A 10,194-nucleotide genomic window follows, 5' to 3' on the forward strand; every position below is an offset into this window, starting at 1 on the left:
AAGGTCTCGCGCGCTGCGCCGCACGGGTGTAATAGACGTGTCTAAGAGCCGCACGGGTGTAATAGATGTGTCTAAGAGCCTAAGACACATGTTATTGGAGCTTACCTGTCACATCCTGATTTTTGTTTCAGGATTTATAAATAATTTAATAAATTAATAATAGAATTTATGTTAAATGTTCTTTAATTTACAAGTGAAGTAAAATGTGGGAAATAAAATTTCCTAAATCTAAAGCATGGATGGATTTAATTTTTATTAAATTCTCCATGATTAAGTCAACTCTCTGAAATTTTCTCGGATTTTTCAGAGCTCAATTCCTAAATGATACAAAGAACAGTTCAGTAATTATTTGATCATTAATGATCTAATTATAATTGTTAAGAGCTTTTCTTGTTTAAAAATCCTTAAATTATAAATTGTTGTTTAAAAGGAATTATTAGAAATGATTTTAAAAGCCTAGAAGAGAAGATCTAATTTTAATTTGCTAAATCTCAATATAAAATTGGGCTAGATAAAATTTTGTTAAATACTTTGCTTAATTCTATAATTCCTAGATTTTTCTGGGATTTATTTGAGCTAAGGAAGTATTTTTAATAAATGGAATTGCATTTCATGAATAATTTAAATTGAAAAAGGTTTTTAAAAGTCTTCTTTTGGCTTTGGGCCGAAAGCCGGCCCAAAACCCTCTCTCTCTCTCTTTCCCTCGGCCCAGTCCGGCCCAATCCGCCGAGCCGCCGCTCTCCTCTCTCTCTCAGCCGCTGACAGGTGGGGCCCGTCTGTCAGGCCTGTCTTCCTCCTCGCGCCGCCGCCGCCGCCCGAAACCCTAGCGCAAGCCGCCGCCGTCTCCTTCCAAATCCGGCCGCTCCTTTCCTTCTCCGGCCGAATCGATAGAGGGGAAACAATCTCCTCGATCTCCTCTTCCTTTTCCCCTTTGGAAACATCGGCTAAATCGGCTTGGAAAGTGTTGGATTCGAGATCGAATCGGATTCCTCTCTCTCTCCCGAACCCGATCTTTCCTTCTCGTCACCGGTCGCCGTGGGCCTTCGCCGCCGCCTTCTTGCACCTATAAAAGGACCCCCGAGCTCTCCTCTATCCGCCGCCACCTTTGCTTTAGCCTGCCGTCGCGTCTAGCGCCGCCTCCGCGTAGCCCTAGTCGCCGCCGTCGTTGCCGTTGGTTCAGCCGCGTCGCGCCGCCGTTGCAGCCGCCGTCGTCGATCGCCGTCGCCACCATCGGGTTCGCAAGGTCGTCGCCGTCCCCGTCTGCCGCTTCACCGCCGCCGAAGACCGCCGGAGCGCCGTTGCCGCCGTCGACCCGAAGGTTGCCGCCGCTTCTTCCTCGTCGCCGGCGCCGTCCGTTGCTCTTCCGCCGTGGTTTTGGTCACCGGTGAGTTCGCCGCGTTGTCCTCTATCCGTTGGTGCCTTCCGTTCGTGTCGAAGCGCCGCCGTTCGCCGGCGAGCGTGCGCCGTCCGAGCCGCCGAGCCGCCGCCGCCGGAGGTGACGTCGTCGCTGACGTCATCGTTGCCGTTCCCCGTGAGCCGGTCGTGGACCGATCGATCTCGGCCGTCCGTTTTGGATGGATTGATCTCGGCCGTCCGTTCGCGTGAACCGTCGCCCGTGCGCCCGGTCCACCGAAACCCTAGCCGCTGACGCAATAATTCTCTTTTCCTTTTCAAAAATAATTCATTATTGCGTCATAATTTAATTAAAATCCATATAAATGCGTCATAATTTAATTAAAATCCATATAAAGGTTTTAATCCGATTTAATCTTTAAAAATTCATAACTAATTCATCTTAACTCAGTTTAATGTGGTTCAAGTTGCAAAAGTTGTATAAAATAAAGATCTACATATTAAAATTGTCCATAAATTGAATTAAATTTATTTAATTCTTTTTAAATGGGCTTTAAATAGATTTAATCTTGTAAAATTCATAATAAATTCATTTGAAGTCAGAATGAGGCCGTTCAAGTCTCATAATTCATCTAAAATTATGATCTACATGTTTGTTTACTTTTTATGTACTGTTTATTTGGTTTTTATTAGTCTTTTTCTTCGTTTTGCGTGTTAGCTTGTCGTTTCCGTCGTTGCGAAGGTTCGCGAGTGCGCCGGAAGTATTCAAGAAGATTAATTGAAGACCGATTATTGCAAGGCAAGTCACACAGATCCTAAACAATCCTTTGAGCATGTTGATCCTATATTTAAATTCTCTATTTATTTCAACTGTGCATTTATTTTCGAATGTCATTGGGTGGAATTAACCTATTCTTTGTTATGGCCCTTTTGTTCTTGATTACTTTATTCCTTGTTACCTTGGGTTATTATAATTGGACTAGTTGAGCTTTATATATATATTGGTTCAACTAGATATTAGATATAATTGCTTAGCCATGCTTAGAAACATTAGCACACTATTGGGATAATTTATGACTCATTATTATTTAATGATGGCTTAATGATAGTTCACGATGGTCAATCGTGATTGGTTAATTAATTATTTGCCAACTAAAACTTGATGATGGTGGGTTGTGAGCACATGGTTTTGAGAGTCGTGCTCATGACAATTAAGGACCGGTTCGCGAGCTACTGTTGTGAAATATTAACCGTGCCAACCACAAGCCAGCGTGGGCAACGGCTTTACCTTTTGTATAGCATGATTCATTGCGGAGCACCAGACTGAGAAGTGGCGGAGATAAGCCCACGGGGGTCGCTGGGGAGTCCATGCCTTGTTTTATAAGGGGGTGATTATGATCCAGGAATGGTGCACTGTGGTGAGTTGTGTTGTGCAAAGGGTATTGTCACAGCCTCTATTCGGGTACTTTCCAGTATCGCGACGCATGGTAGACATGATGTTGAGGCTGTGTCTTGTGGGTACAGTGGTACACCTCTGGCCAGAGTAAAACTATTCGAATAGCCGTGCCCGCGGTTATGGGCGAGTTGAGCAATGTTTTTCGTGATTAGTCCCACACCTCTCACCATAACTATGGATGTTATACCTGGTAATAATTTGCTTAGCTCCTGGTTTGGAGTTAGATCTGTTCAGCCGGGTATGGTTGTTCAGAATGGTTGGGCCTGTGCAGCATGGGTGTGCTGTTCAGTGTTGATTAAAATTTCTGATTAATTACTCCACTGTTTTACTTCTCTTAAATGTTTTGCTAAATGCTGCTTTTGCAAATGAGCCTATATTATGCCATCCTTTGGTATCCTTGTGCACTTGCATATTTGCTGTGTGGCTTGCTGAGTATGTTATATGCTCACCTTGCAATAATCAATCAACCTCAGTTGAAGAAAAAGGATCCAGAAGGAGAAGACGTTTGGCTTATACCCCAGTTGAGCTGCCTGTGGGAGTGGAGCCGGAGCTTCGCTAGATTTTATTTTTTCCGCTGTAGTTTTCTTCATGGTGAGGACTAAGTGCCTCATAAGTAAGTATTTATCGTTTTAGTTAATTTGATGAATCTGTATATTAAATTGTCAGTTTGTGTACCTCGGCTGATTCCTGGACGAGGATTTAATGCACAAATAAGTTCGGAAATTACTATAGAATTTCCGGGCGTGACATTACCGAAAGTGTTATATTTAGCTGGCTATTTAGCCTGTGTGGGAACAACAGAACAAGTAACGCATTTCAAGCTGTAATGAGCTTGATTGGTTTTTTAGATCGTAAAGAGTCTTTCCCACCCAAAAAGCTAGCCAATGAGATGAGGGGCTCCCCCACTTATATCTTAGATCCTTTTTTCTTCCACAACCAATGTGCGACTATTCAACAATCTCCCCATTCACACATTGGTGTCCTTTAGCCCTTCACCGCCCCTTCACCGTTTCTCCACAGTCCCTTAGGTATACGGGTCCCGCAGGCACCCACGATCCATCAAGCCAGAGATGTTGAACTAGCCAGGCTTTGATACCAGTTATAGGATCGTAAGGGCCTTTCCCACCCCAAAAGCTAGCCAATAAAGTGAGGAGCTCCCCCACTTATATCTTAGGTCATTTGCCCTTCCACAACCAATGTGGGACTATTCAACAGTTTTTTGTTTAAATTTGGGCTCTTACATACTGCTATGATTTAAGGATGTACACCTCCTGTTAGATTCAGGCACTCAGTAAGTTAGCATGTTCTCAAGCTTGGATTACATACGGTATGTTCATCTGTTAGAGCCGTTGTTTGCACCCAAATTTAGCACCTATGGATGAAATAGGGGAAAATTGTCAAAGTTTGGAAAGCGTCGGGTTTCCTTCACAGGGCCGGTCAGACCACAGGTATGTGGGTGGTTTGACCGGTTAGTAGGGCCGGTCTGACCGCAGTCAGGGTCCGAGCCCGAATTTGTTTTCATCGGGTCTCGGTTTCCTTGCTCGGGAAGGCTATGTTTCGTGTTTCCTTTGGTTTCTATCCCGAGTTGGATGTGGACAAGGGTCTGTAGAGGGCAAGACCAACCCCTATTTAAGGGACAATGCCGGTTCATTGTAAATCCCCCGAATACAATTTACTTGAATTGTTCTTTTATCATGTTTTCTATTTTACCCTAGTTTTAGTCCATCTTTGTCGATTTGCGTTGTAAATTGTCCGCCGCCGCTGCGAGAGTGCTGCACCTCTTTGTAGGTTTGTCCTGAAAACCTTCTGTTTTGCCCACGAGACGGGTAGTTATCCTCATATCGATCTAAATCAGCTTAGAGGCTGATTTTAATATCTAAATCGGCTTTTCTAGCCGGTTTAGCTGTTTTTCTACAAAACCATCTTCATTTGGCCCTTTGGCTAGATCGAGGTGGTTGGCGACTCCATATCACCGCAAGGCGTTTAGGTGTTGTGATCGTGCTTGTTGACTTGTCACAAAAAATTACCAACACACAATTTTTGACGACTCCGTTAGGGAACAATCTAATCGGCCATATCACGGCCTAATTTCGTTTAATCTAGTAGTTTTCGTCAAACCGATAGTTTCGGCCAAACGGCCGAAATCAATCTATGCATATACTGCCGTCGTTGCATTGTTTTGTCATCTAATCGAGTGTTTCGGCCGTACAGCTGAAACCGATCTATACTCGCGTGCGTCAAGGCAGCAGTAGCAGGGCCGGCAGCATCTTGCTGTACACGGCCTGAAAGTTTTGAGTCTCAATCCTATTCGGTTTGCTGTGTACAAATTCCTAAAAATAGAAGATCAGGCTTACAGTCAAAGCCGATCTATTACTGTTAAAAAAAAATCAAAGCCATCGCATTGCATCGGCTATTACCTTGAAGATTCTGTTTTCGGAATTGGTTAGGTACAGTGACATATATACACAAGAAAAATCAAGACCGTATATTAATTTATTCAGTCAAATATTTCGGCTATAAGCTATATGGCTGGATTTAATCAAGGAATTTCTTCATCAACTATAACGAGCGGAAACAGGTTCAACAATATTACTACACAATACATTAGGACCGATCAAGGCGTCATGGAAGGAAACGTCCCGCTTCCTCAAGTTGTAATTTCACCAAAAGTAACCTCCGATTCACCCAACCCATCTTTTGCTAATAATCGTTATGTAGATGCATATACTACTTCTTTTTTGCTTCTATACAATATGCTCGTAATGTTATGGGGGAATCAATGGGTGTTTATACAGCCGATTACACAGGAATCAGCTATATGCAGAACTTAGCTAACGGTATGACTGGTCGTGACACCGGTTTAACCGCACCCTATGCCGGTCAGACCGTGCCTACCATAGCCAGTTAGACCGTGCCCTATCCTGGCCAGATCGCGCCTCCTGTGGCCGGTCTGACCGCACCACTGACCACCGGTCAGACTGGGCCATGGGCCAGTCAGAACGGGTGCTTGGCTGGTCAGACCGGGCTATCTATAGCCGGTCAGACCGGTTTCCTGGGAATTTCTCCAGGTTTTCATACCACGACTAGCAGTACTAATTTTAATTATTATTCATCACCTGTTAATACTATTAGTCATGCTACTCCACATATCCCTAATGCTTACAATGATCCTAATAGAGGATATTCTCATGACACCGGGTATGGCCAATATATTATATTGCGCCGCAACAACCACCTCTTAGGCCACCAAATACACCACCAAATCTATATAGGCCTAAAAATATGGAGGAGTTAATTAGTATCATTATTAGGAACATATTTGGGATTGAAACGAAGGATCGTGCTAGGGAGTACCAAAAGTCGTATCCTGATTTTTATGACATGATCCCACATCCTCGTGGTTATAGAATTCCTGAATTTACCAAGTTTAGTGGTGAGGATAGTAGGACCACATAGGAGCATGTAGATCAATTCTTAGCGCAATGTGGTGAGACTAGTAATATGGATACATGTAAATTGTGCTTGTTTCCTTTATCTTTGTCTGGTACTGCTTTTACATGGTTTACTTCTTTACCAGCAAATTCTATTTTTACCTAGGCTCAATTAGAATAAAAATTTCATGATTATTTTTGCACTAGTAAAACTTGAGTTTAGGTTATCTGATTTAACATCGATTAGGCACAAATACAATGAATATGTTGCTGATTATATTGAGAGGTTTAGAGATATTAAAAGCCGATGTTTTAGTTTGAAAATAACTGACAAAGATTTGGCCGACATTGCATATGATGGATTGCTTGATTCTATTAAAGAGAGATTGAATGGCCAAATATTTCTTGATGTTGATCATGTGTTGCATAAAGCTCTGGATCAGGAAAGCCGAGTGGATGATAATAGCTTAAATGCTAGTTTAGATGATAGTGCAATATCATGTATAGCCAAACCAAGCGATGGTTCGAATTGTGTTAATAGTTTGGACGATGATGCTATAACGAGTATAGTCGAATCAAGTGTTGGTTCAGATTGTTTTATTAACTTCGATGATAACGCAATAACCAATATAGCCGAACCAAGTGATGGTTCGGATTGTGTTACTAGTTTAGACGATGATGGAATAGCCGTACCAAGTGATGGTTCGGATTGTGCTGTTAGTTTAGAGAATGACACCATTGAAAATATAGCCGAACTAAGTGACGGTTCGGATTATATCACAAGCGAAAGTGAAATAGCGTTGTCACCTAAGACCGAGTCAAAAATTGATCATGTGGATGTTGGAAAATATGATAATAATGTCTTGCGGGATAGTAGTGAAATAGAATCCAAAGAAGCTATGCATACATATCAAAGGCCGTATCTTGAACACGTAGATTCGGTCCCATACCTGCAAGGATTTGAGGTGCCCAACTTCACAAAATTCACAGGTGAGGATGCTAGAACAACAATGGAGCATATCGGCCAATTTATTGATCAATGTGGTAAGGCCGGTAGTAATGATTTGCTTAAGTTAAAGTTGTTTCCTCTTTCTTTGTCAAGTTTTGCATCTATATGGTTTAGTTTACTTGCTCCTAGCTCAATTTCTACATGGTCACAAATGGAGCATGAGTTTCCTGATTATTTCAAAGATGCAAGCTTGATGGAGCAAAGACCGATTGATACTTCATCGGTCACTTGTGAGACTATTTCGGTTACGCTTATGCCTAAGACCGGAATTGTTAGTAATCCTCTCCCTATTAGTACTATTGATGATGATAAAATGAAAGGGAAAAATGTTATTATTGGGGATCCTCGGCCCGAGACAATTCGGATCAATAATGCAAAGGCCGAAGATCGTAAGGTTACAAAGGATGAGTCATCTAGTTCCATAGAGACTAAAAAGCTGAAGCTCACTTTTGAGATGCTTATGGCTAAGTATAAGAAAGGATTAGCCAGTCAACGATTTGATAATCAAACTAGTGATTCAAAAAGACCAAGATCATCTCGTAGGAAGAGATTTGGTCAAACATCAAAGCAATCAGAGCCATCAACTATACCAACTCCATACAAACCTCCAGTTGTGATGCCATGGTATCCATATCCAATGTCACCATTTGGTTATCCTTTTATGTATTACATGCCATGGATGCATCAACCACCTATACCGTATTATCAAGAGTGGAAGGAATCACCTAGGTCAATACCAAATCATTCATCTAATTCAAGACAAAACCGTTTCTCACAAAAGAATCGGTCCGGTGGATCAAAGATGAAAAAAGTAAAGAAGGTGTGGGTGCGAAAAGAAGCCAAAGCTCCGGAGGTCGTTACTATTAAGGAGGAGTCTCAAGATGTTCGAGTACCTACTGGAGATGCGGCGAAAACTATACAAGCGGAGAAGACTGAAGCCGACGCCGTTACTGTCAACATCGGCGGCCTGACCAAAATAGCTGGCCGGTCTAACCGCTAGACAACGGCCAGTCTGACCGATGGTTTGCAGCCGGTCTGACCGGGCCCAGAGGTCGGTCTGACCGGGGGGCATTGGAGAAGAGTGGGAAAATTGAGAGCAACACAGGAGCATCAACTTCGACCAAAAATATCAAGAATCATTGCTTAGCTCCTGGAAAATAACCATAGCCGAAGTTGATACCTTCTGGCTTATTTCGCTCTCAAAAGAGGAGGCTACAGCATCTTCGAGCCATAGGTCAAAAAGAAAAAGAGGTCGAAGTTGTAGAGAATAAAACATGAGCCTTAAACAACATCTAAACGAGTGTGGAGACCTAAAGAGATAAAAGTTGAGGGACCGGTGATTTCCCATAGAAGCAATAGATCCAATTTGATGAGAGAAGAATCATCGGTCATTTCAGATAAGTCTCCTTCACATGACGCTATGGGTATTAGTGCGGTATTGATCCTGCCTTCGAAATCGTGCAATCAAGAAAGCCGATTTTGCTTGGGGAGCAAGGCTTTAGTATGCTCATCAAGACATAAAGAGAGACGAACGGCGATGGATACAACATCACATCTTTGAGCCGCCGTTTGTTGGATGCTAATGCAAGGTATGAGTTTATTGTGTTCATCATCATATTATATGCATATGCCATGTTGGAACATTGCTTGATATTTAGCACATGTGTGTTTTGCTTATCAAATCCATATTATACATACATGTTGCAAATGCCAGTTCTAAGTAGTGGAATTGGTAAATTGGCATATAATTTGTTTAAAGTATGATTTGGCTCATGAATCTTTGATATTTATTTAAAGCCAAATCATATGTGTTTTTATGGATCACCATATAATATATAGATTTCATATTTATTGCACTATGAAAGTTTTGCTTATTAGTAATTCGGCTAATATCAACGGTCAATGTGATGATTTGTTCTAGAGTTGCTTTCTTTAGGAACATTGGCATTGTTAATATTTTGCATACATGCTCAAGCCGATTACTTACATTTATAGTTTATTGGAATCTATGCATGTGACACATGACTTTGGTGATTCATTGTTGATCATACTTCAATTGGCTAAGTGTTCTGATGCTATGATGATTATTATTTCAAAAGCCACTTGAATTAGTATTCATCTAGACATATTAGTTGGATATTATAATTTTTCATATGTCTAGAGGGAAGGAATTTTGGTTCAATAATTTGATACACCAAGCATCTGGCTATTATGTGAAGAAAAATTTATATGCTAAAAGCCGATGCTTGATTTCAAAAGGTTGGACGAAATTGGCAAAATCACATACTAGGGGCGGTTTGACCGGTATTGCACGGCCGATCTGATCGGTGGTACCGACGGTCTGACCGGCTCTGCATGGCCGGTCTGACCGAGCAGACAGGGTGGTCTGACCGGCATTGCGTGGCCGGTCTAACCGATCCCAGATAGGAAGCTGGGAGGCACGTTACAATTGATTCAAAGGCCGAATTAATCGTGAATTCGGACATTTGTGCCCATGAGTCAGAAGAAAATTGGAGAATCCCTTTGAATAGAATATTTGAAAGATCCTAGTCTTAGGGTTGATCGGAAAATTCGGCGGCAAGCATTCAAATGTATTTTGCTTGATGGGAGTTGAATAGCCGAAATATGGATGAGGTACAATTAAAGTGATTAGATAATGATTACTCTAGAGCTGCTATGGGAGATGTTCATGAAGGGATTTGTGGAATTCATCAATCGGCCCATAAGGTAAATTGTTTGCTTAGAAGAACGGGGTTTCATGGCCGAAAGTGATTGATGATTGTTTCAAATATTATAGAGGATGTGAAGTTTGTCAATGGATCGGCAATGTTCAATTAGCGCCTACCGCTGTATAGAATCTTATCATCAAACCATGGCCGTTCCGAGATTGAGCTTTAGATTTTATTGATCAAATTTATCCTTCGTCATCAAATGGGCATCGGTTC

This window comes from Oryza sativa, chromosome 5 (assembly GCF_034140825.1).
Source record: "Oryza sativa Japonica Group chromosome 5, ASM3414082v1".
Lineage (NCBI taxonomy): Eukaryota > Viridiplantae > Streptophyta > Magnoliopsida > Poales > Poaceae > Oryza > Oryza sativa.